Raw genomic sequence first — 18,402 nt, 5'->3', positions numbered from 1 at the left:
CTCTGTGTGGCTCTTAATCTAGGTGTCTTTATAAAAGTTGCAGAAAAAAAGGTGATATGAATAGAAAGGTGCCATGGATAGATGCTACCAATGCCCAGAGAACACCAGGAGTCATCAGATACTGGAAGAGGCAGTGAAGGGAAGAGCATGTGAGGTTCTAACACCTGCACTTGGGACTTGTAGCCTTTAGAGCTATGAGAGGACCATGTCTGTTGTTTTAATCATTGGTTCCTGGTAATCTGCTAAGGCAGAGTTAGGAAACAGAGACAATAGCTATATAAGTTCTGATCCTTGGTTCGTATAACAGATAATTTTCAAATGGGATTGCAGAGCAAATACTAAAGTTTGCATAACTTATCACTCTGAAAGCATTCATTCCAAGGTGATAAAAGCTCTAAGGAGGACATTCAACATGAACCCATCAGATCAAAAATAGAACAACAGCACAGACACCTGATTCCTCATTTGCAGACGTTTTGAGTCCATGCACATAGATAGGCTCTAAATGAAGTCTCTACCCATTAGGCTTCACATCTTCGTTTTCCTCACTGCAGTAAGTGTCTGCATGTGTGAAGGGCTGGGAACACACACAGGAAATGAGAAAGGGTGCAGAAAGAGGAGTGTGTATAAATGTGCCTCTTTTTATGTCACTGTGTGGTGCTGGTCTGTGGTTTCCTGACTGAGCCCTTCCCTGCATATTTCATGGCTGCTCTCATGTCAGGGGGCTAGCCTGGTGTGGGCCAAGCCTTCTCCTATGAATAGCTTCCCCTTTCTTCCTGTTTGTACCTCCAACCTTGAGGCATTGATCTTACAGCCTCTGAAGGATGGAAGTGAGGAATGCCGAGGTGATGAAGAACCTGAGCCAAGATGGGGCCTATGCTCAGTCTTCACGCAGTAGGGGGTGGGTAGGCTCATTCTCTTCAACATCTTTTTTTAAACAATGTTTAAAATTTTATTTTTAATTATGTGTATTGTGGGGGGGGGGGGCGGGATGTGTACCTGAGTATAGTTCCTATGGAGGCCAGAAGAGGTTGTCGGATACCCTGGTACTGGAGTTATAGGCAGTTGTGAACCACCTGATGTGGATGCTAGGAACCAAATTTCAATCTTCAGCAAGATAAGTATGCAGTCTTAACTGCTGAACCAGCTCACTAGGTCCTCAACTTCTTCTTAAAGCATCTCTAATGACATTCATGATTTAATCACATTCTCAAAGGCCTCACATTCCATGCTGTCAGATTAAGTATTAGGTTCCAACACAAGTATTTTGAGGACACGCCAACATTCAATGCTAGCACCTCCTAATGGTTCTTACTTCAATATCTATCATATTAGGGATTAGAGCTTCAACATATGAATCAAGGGATACAGAAAACATTTACCCATAACACCCTGTATTTAGTTAGGCAGCAGGTCTAAACTTGAAGCCCCTGGGGTAAGTGTCAGTATAGGGCAGGACTGTGTGTCATAGTACCTGAATCTTCTCCTCCTGGGGATTCTGGGAGGCTGTGGGGGTTCACAGGTGATGGTAGTGAGTGAAGTGGGGCAGAGTAGGCTGCTTTCAGGCAAGCAGCACCCAAAGGTCCCCTGCAATCTGGAGAGCCCACTGTGGGTAGAAAGGATGCACCTGGACAGGGTGGGGAAGCCTGGTTGGACAGGGTAGTTTCAAGACAAAACCAAGATGACTTTTTTTCCTTTTTATTTTTTTTAAAGATGTATTTATTTTATGTGTCTGAGTATTTTGCTTGCATGTATGTATGTGCACCACATGAGTGGCTGGTGCCCACAGAGGCCAGAAGAGGGCATCAGATCCCTTACAAGCTGCATTGTAGACTTGTGAGCCACCATGTGGCTTCTGAGAATCGAACCTGGGTCCTCTGCAAGATGAAGTGCTCTTAACTACTGAGCTGTCTCTCCAGCCCTGCCCCTTTTAAGACAGGGTTTAGTTATGTAACCCTAGCTAGCCCAGAACTTACGATGTGGCTCAGGCTGGTCTCACATTCACAGCAATCCTCCTGCCTCAGCTTCCCAAATGCTGAGATTACAGATTCCAGCCTGCCAAACCTGGTAAGAATAAATCTTGACCACTCATATGTACATGGAAGGGGCTGAAAAATGGATCTAGGATGGAGGTGGTGCAGGGCTCAGGCAACTCCAGATACATTGTATCATCACATGGGCTCCGGCAACTCTTGCATACGGTCTCTGGCAACTCCAAATATATTGTATCACAGGCACAAGCCCATCCTTTGCTTAGGGCTTTCCCACTTGAGAAGTTCTAAGGATGGCAGAGTTGGGCACAGAATGGATCAGCAGGCATCAGCCAGAAGGAGAAGACAGGGCAAGCTAGCCCTTCAGTGTGCTGATCAGAGAGGGGTGTGACACTTAGGCCTGGGTGATCGTAGAATTCATCCTCCAGTTCATGGTTGGATTGACCTTAACAGGACCCTGCTAATCATCCCTGGACAGTGCGTGCAAGCTGAGATGTAACCCAGGAACTATGGTCACCCTATCTGCAAACGAGCTGGGGATGGAGGAAGAGAAGAAAGAAAAGCAAGAAGTATGAGCGGGCAAAGAGGAAAACAGGAAAGGAGGCTCCCGCAGCTGACGTCCTTGCTACTTGTTTGCAAGGTGTTGTCTTAATCCCTTTCCCAGACTAGCAAATGAGCACCTTAGAGGAAACATAATGACATAAGCCTCCACCTGCCACAGAGAGTCAGCTCCTAGCAAACAGTTTCCCATGACTATCAAAGCAAAGGAAAGTGGGCATTCGGGAAGGGCAGAAACACATTCCTCATCTGAGCACCGCCGGTCTCTTTAGCAGCTGCCTGCTTTCTGTGAAGACTTAGGTGCTAAGGCCAGTGATCATGTTCAGTCCTGTCCTCTTCTGGAGATAGGGTCTCACTGTGTAGCCCAGGCTGACCTGGAACTCACCATCCTCTTGCTTCCCTGTCTAGAGAGCTAGGATCATGGATAAGGGCGGCCGTGTCTGCTTTCTTTCAGCGCAGTCTGCCTGGAGTAAGGACGCTGTGGATCCATGACACCAATGTGAGCTGTGTGGGGGGCAAGTCCTGTTGCTTCTGTTTCATCACACATGACTAAGAGAGAGGGTTGGAGTTGACGCAGTGTTCTTAGAGAGGGAAATGTGCTTGGCAAGTCTGAAAGGGCTGGCAGCAGTCTGGGAACTGGGAGGATGATAAAGGGACATAGAGTGAGACAGAAAAGTTCACTGAAGTCAAGACCAAGTGATGGGGGGAGGAGAGTATAAGGTTAGGAAGCAGGGGAGGAAAAGGCCACTAACTTCAGGAGAATCTGAGGCAAGGATGCTGGGCCAGAGCCCCATCCCTACCTACCCTGGGGACTATGTCCTCAAATAGGCAGTGAGCAAAGCTGGTCCTTGGCACCTGGACCAACCCCTCCTCTGCATGGCATGCTTGCCCAGGTTCTGTTTCTTTCTATCAGAGCACTTGCATTGTGTTTTAAAGATGCATTCATGGGTGTGAGTCAACATCACAGCCTTGGTCAGGAGGCCCTAGAAGAACAGGGAATTTGCCCATGTTTGGAGAATGCCAGTGTCCCATGCATGTGCCAGGCACTGAGGAACACAACAACATTTGTGGGATGGAAGACAGAATAGTCAGGATGCTTCTCTGTGTGGTCTCATCCACAGCCAGGCTTTCATTCAGTCGCTGTCCACAGCCTGACCAGTCCAAATTCTTTGTCAAGATGGAATCTCTCTCCAGAATCCCCTAGCAATGGTGTTTTTAAGGTTGCCACTTGAAAATAGGACGGCACCTCAAATATACTCAGAGAGACAAAACAGAGTGGAGGACCCCCACTCCCTAGCCAGTTTCCTCCGGTGTTCATCTTGGGGAACGCAGTCCTGTCTACCCGAGGCAGGCCGTAGTTCTTCACACTTCCCCCGTGTTCTTGCATCTCTGATACGTCATCAGAGCCCTTCACTTCCAACTCCTCTCTTCTCTGAGCTGCAGTCGCTTCTTTCCGTAGCCTGAACTGGTTAAGAGTGTACACTCTGGAGGTGGGTTGTCTGGGTTTGAAAACAAAACCCACCACTTAGCTAACAATTTGCTTAACTCCTCTGCACTGAGTTTCCTTAAATAGAAAGTGTTTCAGAGAGGCCTTTTGAGAAGTCAGTGAAATAGTATGTATGTGGGGTTTTAAAAAATGTTAGCTTCTATCATCACCAACATCACTGCTACCACTGTCACCACCGCCATCATCACCACCATCATCACCATCGTCACCACATCATCACCACCACCATCATCACCACTGCCATCATCACCACCACCACCATCACCATAATCACCATTATCATCATCACATAATCACCATCACCACCACACCACCACCACCACCACCACCACCACCAACATCATTATACCACCATATCACCACCATCAACCACCACCATCACCATCATCACCACCATCACCACCATCACCATCATCACCACCACCACCATTATCACACCACACCACCACCACCATCACATCACCACCACCATAGTCACTGCTATTATTACTATTATTACTGCTGCCACCACCACCACTGTCACCATCACCATCATCACTGCCAACATCATCACTACTATCACCACCACAGCAGCATCACCACCACCATTACCAAGACCACCACCCCATCACCACCAATATCACTACCATCATCAACACTAATATACCACCATCATCATCACCACCATAGTTGCCATCATTCCTGCCATTATCAGTGCCATCATCAGTGGTAGCAATGGTCTTACTCTCTTCCCTCTTTCCTTCCTTTCACAGCCCAAAATGCTCTGCTATGTTGGTTAATTCTCTCTCTATGTGCCAACCCATACCAAAGGCCTCCTGTGCTAAAACTACCCAGAAAAATGTCATCGATGACATGGAGCCCTGAAGCCAGTGAATCCATTTCTGGCTTTTGTAGCAGGAGTCTTAAAAGTTCTTATTAATAAAATCAAACCTGAGTTATAATAAAATAACCCAGTTATTGGGGTGAACACTGGAAGATCATAGAGATAGAACAAGCCACAGCCAACCTCACCTGGCCAACTTCTCAGCTGATCTTGTTTGTTTCCTCAGACTGGAAGCCTCTGTGTCCTCATATCTGAATGGCTCTCAGCTGAACTATGCTGCTAGAAGCCTAAGATTAACCAGCCAAATGCTTCTTGTTCTGGTCTTCAGACCTTATGTATCTTTCTGCTTTCTACCACCACTCCCTGGATTAAAGGCTCGCTTTCTGGATTAAAGGCGTGTGTCACCATGCCTGGCCGTTTTCCAATGTGGCCTTAACTCACAGAGATCCAGAGGGATTTCTACCTCTGGAGTGCTAGGATAAAGGTGAGTAGTGCCACCATTTCTAGCCTTTGTATCTAGTGGCTGTTCTGTCTCTGACCCTAGATAAGTTTATTAGGGTGTACAATATTTTGGGGAACCACCACACCTGAAGACTTTCTTTAGCATCATTACACTAACCACTCTTGTCTTGCTCCTCTGATTTCTCTTTTCTTTTACTACCTTTTTCTCTCTCAGCTCTTTGAAATCTGCCTCCCTGATCACCCTCACTGGAACCTTCTCTTACTCTACTCCTTCTTCAGAGATGACCTGGTTCTCTGGCATGGCATCCATTGCATGATGGTACCCAAATCCTCTTGTCTGGGTCCTGCTTTTCTGAGCTGCAGGCCCACATTCCTCCACAGGGGCATTTCAAAAATATTTCGAACACAAACAGAAGTGAAGCTGAAATTTCAGGGTGTGCTTCCTTCTCGTCCCAGTGAATGATGCCAGCACCCATTCTGCTGTCCAAGCCAAAGTTTGAGTCATCTTTGTCTCCTTCCTTTAGTTCCCTCCCCACATTTAATTAATGATCAGTTTCTGTTGACTCCACCTTCTTGATGAACACATATCTATCGACTTATCTGTTCCCAAGAACATGCCGTTTATGCAAGTCTGTGTCTCCCTTTTGCTATAGCTACCACCTTCCAGCCCATCTCCACCACCCTTCTCTCTCTCAGTCCCTTCTGCTCTGTTACAGAGTTTAGGGTGTGTGTGTGTGGGGAGGGCATGCCTTAGGTTTGCCAGAGAATTAACGGGTCCTACATACAAAAGAAGGGTTCCTTTAAGCAAATGTAAAACACCACATTGTGGCCCCATTTTAGTAATTCATCAGGCAAAACAGCCCACTGAGGGTTCTGAGAAGTCTTGCTGCAAAAGAATGTGTTCATGATTTTCAGGGTACGCCTGGGGGATGTGCTTTCAGGATAGAACCTAGGGTTTCTCCATTATAGGCAAGTACCCCTACCACTGAGACAAAATCCAGTCCAAATCTCTTCTTCTTTTGCTTCCCTGTGGTTCTATCCCCTTCCCCTTTCCTCTTCATCCCTCCCTCCCCATCCCTCCCTCCTTTTCTTTCTCCCTCCTCCCTCCCTCCCTTCATTTTGTAGACATAGAAAACCAGGTAAGTGATTTCTTATGCCACACCCCAGCCCTGGGCCATACTCTTTGAACAACATTGTTCTGTTTTAAAATCCAAATGTAGTCATTGTCTCAGTTTGAAAATAAGACAGTTGAGTAGATGGATAAAAACATGGAAGGTTTTTTTTCCCCCCCATCTGGAAAATTAGCAGCTTTCAGAGACAGCTGTGCAGGGCAATGACAGAACAGACAACCAACTGTTCTGGTCCAGGGACCCACTATGGCTAGGTACTCCTCATCTGTCATCAGTTAGTTCCAGGGACCCACTATGGGCTAGTACTCCTCACCTGTCATACAACCAACAGTTCCAGTTCCAGGGACCCACTATGGGCTAGGTACTCCTCACCTGTCATACAACCAACAGTTCTGGTTCCAGGTGTGCTAGGTACTCCTCAGCTATCATCTCTAGTTCCTATCACAAAGCAACAGCTGGGCAGGGTCCCCTTGGGAGAATCTGCACACACATCATTAAGCACTCAGGTCTAAGCCCATACAAGCAACCCAGATGGAGTCTCACTTGACTAGAAGTCCAGGTAGCTTGAAAGTCACAGCTTGCAATGACAAGATGACATTGGAAGGTGAGGTTTTGTCCATAGGAAACATTATGAACAGAAAAAAATCAAAATGGATATAAGTTCCTAGAAGACAGTTACCTCACTCTATTATCGGCTCCAGAAAATTCCTCAGACACTCATAGCCATTGTTGAGCTTGGTCCATTGCCCTTTCCACAGGCCTGTGTTACGTTCTGCCCTTAAATACCCACAAACACACAACCTCAGGAAGATCTCCTCTGCTTCAGAACTATGTGTGGCATCCTGTGCATGTGTAATGCTAGCACTTGGGAGGCCGATGTACAGGGATCACGAGTTCAAGATTAGTCTGGCTACAGAGTGAGCGTGAAGGCAACCTGGGCTATGCAGCAAGGCCCTGCCTAGAAACCAAACCAACAGCAACTCTATGCAATTCCCTAGCTCCTGCCTAACTCCAGATTCTCCAGGGGAGTGTCCCTCACCTTCCATTACTGTGGCCGACTTTCCTTTGGATACTTATAAACACAGCCCTGCTGCATGTGAAATCTGCTCATTCACTGAGCCAGCCTTCTAGCCATTCTCCACCGTTTCCTCCTCGTGGGGAGTGACGTCACTACTTCAGTCTCATCTGCCTCCAGTGCCCTCTCTCTGCTGTCTCCACAGAGTGCATCCTAGTCAGAGTAACTGAAGACTCTTGCTCTGTCTTCAAGATTGGGCAGTAGGGTACCTGCAGCTTGGAAACCATATTAACTTTGGGAACAAATGAGTCGAGCTAGCAGTGGATGGCATCAGCCATGTACAGAAAGGGTGCACCCAAGCAAGACTCAAGTGTCAGCAGAGGAGGGAGAAAAGGTGCCTCCTGAGAGGTGGCTGAGGCTTTCTCTCTGCACATTCTCACACTTTCTCATCAGAAGCCACGTGACGAGCGAGCGAGCGAGCAAGCGAGGCCCTAATCAGATCAGCTACAGGAAACAGGAGTCCACCAAACCACAGCAAGGATGTTAACTAGGAGAGATGGCACACTCATCAATGCATTCTGCTCTGTGGAAGACAGCACAGTGACCTGGGCAGCCAGGACCACCACAGTGCCAATGAAAGAGTCACCGGTGGATTCATGGACGTTGGCTTTTGAGACTTTAGAAGAGCTGGTGACACAGAGCCAATTTAGCTCCCTTGGACCTGGGGAGAACGTCCCAAGGTACCAGACTCCTTTGTTCAAATTGTGAGCCCTCTGGGGGAATCGTCCGAGGACCAATTTCTCTTCCCCTCCGGCATCATGAAGGCGTGTTCTGGAAGAGAATGGGTATGTCCTCATCGTGTCCACTCATGGAGACTTCAATATCATGTGTGCTCAATAAGTGCAGGTTAAAATCAGTCAGTATGTTGTAGTCCTGCCTAGAAAAATGGAGTGTGCACAGCTGGAGGAGGCTGGCCTGGCAAGCTGAAAACATCTCTGCTGATGCCAACCTGTCCCCTGCCTGGACAGTGCTACAAGAGGCTGCTGGCTCAAGAAGGGCTGCTCCTCTGCCCAGGAAGTAGGAGGGTCAGACCGGCTAAGGAAACAGAATGATTCCTACACTTACCTGGATCTCCGTCTGCACTGTGCATTTGACCAGCTTGAAGTTCTTCCCTGGGTTGAAGCTGTTGCTGTAGAAGCAGACCTTGAGGATGCGCACGTCTTCCTTCTCCACATCTACAGGGACCACCACCATGGGCTCCGGGGGCCCTCGGGCCGGCGTAAAGTGCCCACTTTTTACTCGGCTCAGGGGCTCAGACACCCCCGGACATCCTCTCAGACAGCGGCTAGGACCGGCACATTGCAGTCCTGCGGAGACAACACAGACAACCCCAGAGTGAGCTCCTAAAAGCCACATGCCTCATCCCCCAGGCTGGCACACCCCAAGCTCCATGACGGATGCAACAGCCTGTTCTCTTCGTCCTAAAAATTCCTCGCAAAGGCCTCCAGCTGCCTCGGCCAGGGAGGCTGCGGCATGTAGGAGCCAGTTGCAAAGCATCCAGGTATAAAGTCCAGACTTGAGGCTCGCCAGCACACGGGCTCCATCCTCTAGGGGACCTGTCTCCCTCCCTGTTCTCCTCTGACACTGGCTCCAGGCAAGAGGCCCGCACTTAGCACATGCAGCAGCTGTGAGAGGAGGCGTTCGCAGCATGACACAGCAGAGCAGAAAGAAGCAGGGAGACAGTGACACACAGGAGGAGGGAGACACGAGCCGCCACCGAGAGGAAAATCTGAGAAGAAACAGAACTTGGGACTAGGTGGCCCCAAGGGAATGACGAAGAAGACAACACAGTGCCCAGATCAGGACCAGGCCATTAGCCTGGCTGGTCTGCCCACCACCTCAATGCAAGCCAGAGTTTTCAATGTCGGAGGCCTGATCCTTAGGAACTCATCGTGCAGAGTGTCCGGTATCACAGAAAGACCCACCAAGGGGAAAAGAAGCCCCATCCCACACTATTTAGTGTGGAAAGTTGTTCTGCCTGATAGATGGAGCTAGCCTGGGCTTCTACATGACGCAGCCAGTACTGATGACAGCCTGGCTTGACACAGAGGTGAACTGTATGAATCCTTGTAAGCTGTAAGAATCTTTTGTAAACTGTAATTCACCCCAAATCTCAGCTGTGCTTAGCCTCACCTCTGCATCCAACCGAGCTATCAAGGACTTACTCTCTGCTGCTCTCAAGCAGGGAATGGGGCCCGTGAGATGGCTCAGCGGGAGAGGCCTGACCACCCCCACATGCTCCATCCTCAGTCCCACAAGGCAGCAGGAGAGAACTGACTCCAAAAAGTAGTCTGTACTCTGACACGTGTGCTTGCATACACACATGTGCATGGCTACATACACACACACACACACACACACAACACACACACACACACACACACACACACACACTATATAAAAAATACAAAATAAAATTATATAAAGCAGGAAATGTCCAAAAGAAGGAAGGAAAGTTTAACTATTGCATTGATGACATCAGCCGAGGCTCATTACTGGGGTCACCAAGGTTTTCCAAGCTCTGTCCTCGGTGCTGACATTGGATGTGTCGTGGTGAGCTGGTTGGTCTCATTTCAAGAATCTTTCTAAAAACAATCACACTAAACGTCGGGACATGACGGTCACCCTTTGTCATTTTTACACTGGGAAGCCAATGGAGAAGATTACCACAAAGGTGAGGCCAGCTGCTACCAGAGCCTTGCCTCAAAACAAAAAAACCACCCACCTTGCTCTAGAATGAGCTAGGCCCCTGGTACTGAGACTTACTCTTAGCGAAAAAGGCGCCCTTCTCACGTGGGTGTGATTTTAGGGGGAATTGCCTAGACCAGGAATGGATGGGAGATAATGGAGCTGGCAGATACGGAGTCAGGTTTTGTTTTTTTTGTTTTGTTTTGTTTTGCTTTTTTTTTTTTTTGGGTTTTTCGGAGACAGGTTTCTCTGTGTAGCTTTGCGCCTTTCCTGGGACTCACATGGTAGCCCAGGCTGGCCTCCAACTCACAGAGATCCGCCTGCCTCTGCCTCCCAAGTGCGGATTAAAGGCATGCGCCACCACCGCCCGGCTGAGTCAGTATTTTAGAAGCAGAACACAGCCTATGATTATTATTTCTTTAGACCGAGCCAGGTACCAGGAAAAAGATGTGAACAGTCGCTAACTCTAAGGAACTCACTCCTTTCAAACAAATAATAAGGCGGGAAGAGGGCTCAGTTAATAAGTGGCTGCTGTGCAAATCTGAACACCTGCGTCCAGATCCCCAGCACCCTTACAAAGGCTAGGTGTGCTGGTGTGCTCCCATAACCCCGGCCCTGGGGCAGGCAGAGAGAAAACCGGTGGGGCCCTGGAGCTTGCTGGCCAGGCTAGTTGAATCCATGAGCTCTCATTCAACAAGAGATCTTGAATGAGAAAGACCTCTACTTCCATGTGCACACATGTACATGTGTACAGACCCACACAAATGCATACATATAGCATTCACACACAAACAACAACAGAAACGGAGATTTGTTTTAGGAAGGGACAAAGGAGTGTCATAGGGATGTGGGGAAAACAAGACTGCCTCTTAGGTCAGGGCAGGCAGAAAGGGGGAGCAGAAGGCTCAGAGCTCACAAGGACAGCTACAGCTTGGGACAAGATTGACAGCGAGAGGAACATGTGTATATGTTCTAGAGGTCTATTTGTATTTGTATGCCTCTCTCTATCTATTACATTTCAGACCCTAGTGTTCTATTCTGCAGTAACAATCTATCTGAATTCTCCTCGATCTAGGAGGAATCCAGATGTTACTTGAGGGTATCTGCAGGAAGCACCCCGAGGAGTGTGAGAACAATGTGACATGGAAGGGAAAGACAGACAAAGGGCTGGGCGCTGAGGGTGCTCTTGAGCAAGCCCCAATTTCCACTGCTTGGAACTACAGGGACCTGGAGGAGCCTATCTCACTCAGAAAGAGAGGGATCTGGGAGCATTTATTCCCACTTCTTATGCTCAGTGTCCCTGGCATTTCAGTCAGTTCTGCACAAGGAGACGTCGGAAAGCCTTTAGGCAAAGATGCAGAGCTGGCAGCTGGGAGATGGGGAGAAGACTGAAGTGGCAAGGCCTGGGGGGATCTGGAAGGGATGTGGCGATGCTACTTTAGGATGGTAGAGGAACGTGCTTTGTCCCAAATGGCCTTGTCCTAGTCAGGAGTACAAGAAGGCACTCTCTCAGTAGGTGTGCGGACCTGCCAGCCTTCAGCATCTGCTGGCCCTGCAGACATCTATCTGTACTCTATATGTAATTTTTTACAAGCTTTCATAAGGAGACTCTGAGACAGACATCTGAGCGGGGATGTTGAGTGATGTATGACACTTGACCCCAGGACTTGACCTTATCTGCAGTGGACTTGATCTCTACCTGCCATGGACTGAATGCTAATGTCCTTTAATGTCCAGATGCTCAAATTCTAACCCCAAAGATGCCGGTGTAGAAGAGGTTACGAGACGCAGAGCCCCAATGGGTGGGATTAGGGTTCTTTTACAAAGAACCCAGGAGAGCTTTGTCACCCCTTTTCTGCCACAGCACCAGGTAAACTGCGTGTCCCCGGCCTCATCCAAACCTGCCATGCTGGCACCTCGATCTTGCCTTTTAGCCTCCAAATGCTTTCTGTGTCGGAAGCCAGCCTGTCTCCTTAGGACAGCAGCATGAGCCAATCGAAACAGAACCCCTGCTGCTAACAGTGAATGCCAGAGGCTGGACCCCGAGAGCCCATCGGGAAGCCTGGCACAGCAACGATGCTGTGTCGTGTTCATGGGAGCATGGACTCAGAGCTGGAAAGAAAGACATCCTACCCACGTCCAGTTTACAACAGATAACTATCCCTTGCAGCCATAATGAAGAGGGCAGGCGATCTGAGTCTTTGGTAATCTCATGGAGTGTCCTGTCAAATATAGGAGCAACCTCCTCCCAAGGGCCACGACTTCAGTAGGCAAGTCCTAGGACACCCCTGCCCCCGAAATCCTTGGGGAACAGTAAGAGAGAATACTTAAATGGGTCAGTAAAATTCAAGAGCAGCATGGTGACAACTGGGAGCTCTCCATATTCATATGTCATGTGTGTCACTGACTGATGAGAGGAATGAGGAAAGAATCCCCACTTGAAGAGTAAGCAGGGAAGGTCTAGCCTGTGCCTAGACAGGACCAAGGCAAAGTGGCAGGAGCTTAGGAACGAGACCTTCAGATGCTTCCGAGCCCCTGCCTGCATCCACTCTTGCAAGAACTATCCACGAAGGTGAGAAAGCTGCCGTGAGAATGTGGAGACCCTGACACAGCAGCCTGTAGTGGGATATAGTGTGTGTACCCTAATAAAATTTACCTGAATCAGAGGACAGAACAAGCCACTAGACTAAAATAAGGAGAGGCCCAGGCAGTTGTGGCACACACCCTTTAATCCTAGCACTTACAGGGCAGAGATCCATCTGGATCTCTGTGAGTTTCAAAAGCACCCTGGACTACATGAGATTGACTCAGTCTAGGGAGAGAAAACAGAGCCAGGCAGTGTGGCACACACCCTTTAATCCCAGTACTGGGGAAGCACACACCCTTTAATCCCAGGAAGTGATGGCTGGGTGAGAAAGGTGTTTAAAGGCGTGAGGAGACAGAAACTAAAGGTTTTTTGGCAGAAGCCGTCCCCGTTCAGCTAGAGCTTTTTTTTCAGCTTGAAGCCTTTTCGGCTGAGGAAGCTCATTCGGCTAGAGACCAGTTGACTGAGCCTTTTCAGCTTGAGGAGTTGGAAGGTTGAGATGTGGCAGTGGCTGTTTCCTTTGTCTCTCTCTGATATTTCCATATTTACAATGGCTGGCTCTGGGTTTTTTATTAAAAGACCTTTTAGAACTCGAGCAACATTCTTGCAATCTCTTCTAAAACCAAACATGTTCTTACAACGCCATCAAGGGACTGCGCCCCTCGGTATGTACTCAAAGAAGCTGAAAACTTAACAACTACACATAGCACCTGCTTGTGGAGGTTGATGGCAGCCTCATCTGTAATTGCCAAAATGTGTAACTAGCTGAGATGAATGGATGTGCAGAAGATCCCGGGGCTTACTGCACAGCCAGACTAGCCTATTGGGTGAGTTCCAGGTCAATGAGACCTTGTTTCAAAGAAGGTAGGTGATACTCCATTTTTAGGATCCAAGGTTGCTCTCAAGTCTGTATGCACATGCACATTGGTGCATGCACATTCCCACACATGTGTGCCACCCTCATATATATATATATATATACATGTGTACACACAGGGAAAGAAGAGTTGTCAAGCCATGAACACATGGAAGAACCTTTTGTGATTTTATTTTTCTTTGAGACAGGGTCTCAGTATATATGCCAACCTGACCTCAAACTCACAGAGATCCACCTGCCTCAGCCTCCTGAGTGCTGAGATTAAAGCTGGTGCCATACCTAGCTAAACAAATGTTTTTAAGTTAAAAAAAAAAAAAAAAGATCTACATACATCCTGTGTGGTTCCAACTGTGGAAACGCAAAAGTTTGGAGATAGTTTTAAGACCAGCAGTTGCCAGTGTGAGGAATCAGGGAGGGATAACAGACAGCTTAGAGGATGCCAGGACAAATGGAAAGAAATGTTCATTGTGATTCCACAATGGTAGGCAAAGATCTTTACACACCTGTCATATCACAGAAGGTACGTGAAGGAAGGACTTGATGTCAAACTACAGAGAAGGCCACAATGGCATCAGTGGGTCTTCACCAGCCCTAACAAACATTCCACTTTTGGCATGAGATGCTAGAAATGGGCGAGATGCTGTGCATGTGGTGATGGGTGGCATTATGGGAAGTCTTTGCATTTCTTATATAATTTGCTGTAAGCCTAAAACTACTCTAAAAAATCAAGTGTGTGTGTGTGTGTGTGTGTGTGTGTGTGTGTGTGTAACAATGAGAAACCACACAGCCTGGTTAACCTGAGAACCACGCCTATCCTCCAACCTGACCAAACAGTGTCTAGCTCAGTGAACATTTTGTCCTCCATCCGACCATGACCAAATACGAATAGTCTACCTCTTACCAACTAGCACCCACACCACTGGACAAGTCATGCATTGCCTGTAAGCCCAGATGATGGGATATCTGATCTTGAGCAGCTTCCTCTTAACCCAGCAGGCTTGTGGCCCATAGGACTCTGGCAGAAATATTTTAGCAAAAGTCATTCTGGTCACCCACAATCTGCTTTTACCTTTAGCCTGATGTGGGGCCCCTCGGTTCTGCATTTTGTCCCTGAGAAAACACATTTGCTGCAGAAATGCCAGAAATAAGTTATAGGTTCTAGAGAAATCTTAAAACACACACACACACACACACACACCCACAACACACACACACACACACACACACTTTGCCTTATCAATCCTGAAAGAATGGGCGAGAAACAAAGAAAGCCCATTTCACAGATGGGAAAACATGCCTGAGAAGGTTTAAGATATTGGTCAAATTTCATGCCTGTTAAGAAGTGGAACTTGAGGGGCTGGAACACTGTCTAGCATGTTCAAGGATCTGGATTTGGTCACTGAATATCACACACACACACACACCACACACAAACACACACACACAACACACAGTACCACCCCAACGGTGACAATAACTCTACTAGAACCAAAGTGTCAGCCCGCATTTAGCAGCCCAGAAACCATCTCGAGCCTCCCTGGGCACTTTGTCTCCACTGGTCCTAGAAGAACTAAGAATGAAAACGAAGGATTTGAGTCCAAAGACCCCAGCCCACAATGGCAGTGCACCCCGTATTTCTGTTAACACATGAATGTAGCCCAGACTCCCCTCAGTAGACAGCAATCTGCAATGAGTTACCTAAACTCTTTCTAAGCAGAAATAACTGGAAGTAGTGTTTAGGGAAGCCCTTCCTCATGGTCTGAGATTTACCCTCGATTCTATGGTCTCTCTCCTGCTCACTTGGCTTGTGTCTCTGTCCCAGAATAAAAAAAAAAAATTCCAGTGAAACAGCTTGACTTTTCTCCAGCTACAATAATACCCGGCTTACCTTCTAGAAGACTCATGAACACGAAGAAGAGAAGGAATGAAAGCCCATTGTTGGCAATGGGACACAAAGGCAATCGGCTCATGCTGTTCCTTGCCTATGTTCCAAAATCTAATGTGACTACTCCAGGGGAAAGTATTCATCTTCAGTCTTTTCCTCCATTCTCTGGGTACATATTCCCACCATGGATGATTTCAAGCTACCAATGTATATCACTGAATTCCTAGTCAGATGAGAAACCCACCAAAGCTCCTATTCCCGCAATGAGACTTGCCTGTGCCTCCTGATTGCTCGTCTCATCTGTAGCCTTAGCCTGTTTCTGGTTTTCAATGATCGCAAAGTCCTCTGACCCTCAGCTCCTGAGCCAACGTCCTACCCCCTTCTCCAGACTTCTTGGCTCTTCCAGCCCTGGTGACCACTCACCCAGTGTCCTGGTCTGTCTCTGGCCTCCAAGTGCTGTTTAAGGCATGGCCGGACCATGGCACCAGTGAAACCCCAGCTCTGAGCCACCTCAGGCTTCAGCATACTCCCAGCTCCCAAATGCCCAGACCACAGGCAAAGAATAACAAACACAAGAAACGGGCCCAGATTAAACAGGAAACGTTTTGATTGGCCATAAGAACTTTTTGGCCCAAACTTTCAAAGGTACTCCTGGGGCTATTCAGTCTCTGAGCTCCTGATAATCTTCTGGAAGAAACTCAATTATGTTCTTCCGGAATGGCGAGCGTGTCTACCTGCAGGACTGAAGTGGATTTAAATCTTCTCCAGATGACTCAGCCACAGTACCAAGCTCTGTGCTCCCAGCCTAGGGAAGGTTTCTAAGGATCCAGAGACATACGTCACAGAGAAAGAAAGTCCTCTGCCTGGTGGGCATTGTAACGCAGCCTAGCTGTCTAGGAGCTCTTGGGACACTTGTCTCTGCACCCTTAATGCTGTGGTTACAGACACACGCAGTCATGCTCAGTTTTTCACAAGGGGGCCGGGATTCCAACTCCATCATTATCTAGCTCCTGGCTTTGGACTCTCGACTCTCCCAGCCCCACCTCTCTGGAGCTGGGAGTACAGGTGAGTGCCACCATGCTTTTTTGTTGTTTGTTTTGACACATGTCCTGGAACTTACACAATGGCCCAGTCCTGCCCTTATACTTCCACAGTCTCCTGCCTGGAATTCTGAGTTTAGAGGTTACTGGCACTGGCCGCCATTCCCAGGACTTAATGTATGCAGTTAGAAAGACATCCTCTTATTCTCACATTAGGCACTCATTCTCCCTGTGTTTACAGTGGCCATTCACTTATGAAACGCCAGCAGTCATTTTGGCAATTTTGGTCTAAGGTCTCTGCAGCTCACAAGTTGTGCTCTGGACCAGGTGACCTTTCTAGTTACCTCTAGGACATGAAGAAGCTAATGTCTTTCTGAAGAATCAGGAGTATTGCAGTACAGTCCTTGGCACGTGTCCTTTCTTTCTTTCTTCTTTCTTTCTTCTTTATTTCTTTCTTCTTTCTTTCTTTCTTTCTTCTCTTTCTTTCTTTCTTCTCTCTCTTCTCTCTCTCTCTCTCTCTCTCTCTCTCTCTCTCTCTCTCTCTCTTCTCTTTCCCTGGAAATTAGCTAAAGAAAGGACTGGAAACCTGATATAACAGCAAACCTGTTTTTAAAACCCACCTCAGTGGTAAACAAGGGCCGCGCACAGCTCTCTTGGTCTCTGCCATGCACGGGCTGCCTTTATAACCAAGATTGCCTTCCTCTGCCCATCTGTCTACCTGGAAAGTGTCCCCAAAACCCCAGTTCCCGCTCTGCCCACACAAGTTCCCCTGCCTGACCTGAGAACACCGAAGAAGCATGTTCCATGGAAGGAAGCCCACGGGAGACAGTCCAAGGGCCAGCCACTCAGACCAGGAGAAGTCAGAATGTCACGAGAGACATACTTTGTTTCCACTCTGCCTCTGAGTCACTTCCCTGGCCGTTTCCACATCAACAAAATGGGAAGGCAGGCCTTTCCTATCTCAGGGCCTGCTGGGCACAGGCACTTAACTAATTGCAATAACCCCCACCGTCTTGGGGAGCCTCCTGAGCTCCCGGCACGGCTGGTCCCATGGGCTCCATGCTGCACACACCGACTTGGTCCTTTCAGGCCCAGGTTCCTGTGGGGCCAGCATTCTACGGCTCCAGGACCCCCAGCCTGTCATTTGGTTAATCTCTTCCCTTCTTTCCAGGCAAAGGAATGAACTGGAAAGGTTGTGATTACTGCCAACTATAATTCAGGTAATTCAAAAAGCATTTGAGATTCCACACATTTTCAGCTCCCCGCCCCCGTACCCATTACCCACTTGGAGTCTTCTGTTACCAGCACCTGCCCCCATACAGGTCAGCTGCCTGGGTTGGCTCTCTGGAGGGCAGGAGAACAGTGGAGATGCAGCACCTTACCTTCCTGTTAAGGGACCTCTGTCCCCCCATTAGTTCAGCTTGGCCCTTGTTGCTGACCCGATTCATCTCATCTGTTTGGCCTTTGGGTTCGGTTGCTTCCCACAATCCCTAGCACTCGTGATGGGATCATGCTTATGATCCCAGCACCCAGACAGAGGCGGGAAGAGCATGAGCTTCCGGTCAGTCTGAGCTGTGGAGTGAGACCTTCTCAAGCCAAGCAGAGGCTGAAAAGAGCCCAGTTGGTGCTTGCCACACAAGCGTGAGGATCTGTTCAATCCCAGCATCACATAAAATACTGGACACACACTTAAAATTCCAGCACTGGAAAGGCAGAGATAGGAAGACCCTGGAGCTCACAGTCTATCCTAGTCAGCAACTCCGGATTCAGTGAGAAAAAGGT

The sequence above is a fragment of the Peromyscus leucopus genome, unplaced genomic scaffold (assembly GCF_004664715.2).
Source record: "Peromyscus leucopus breed LL Stock unplaced genomic scaffold, UCI_PerLeu_2.1 scaffold_573, whole genome shotgun sequence".
NCBI lineage: Eukaryota > Metazoa > Chordata > Mammalia > Rodentia > Cricetidae > Peromyscus > Peromyscus leucopus.
Note: the sequence above shows the minus strand (reverse complement) of the source record.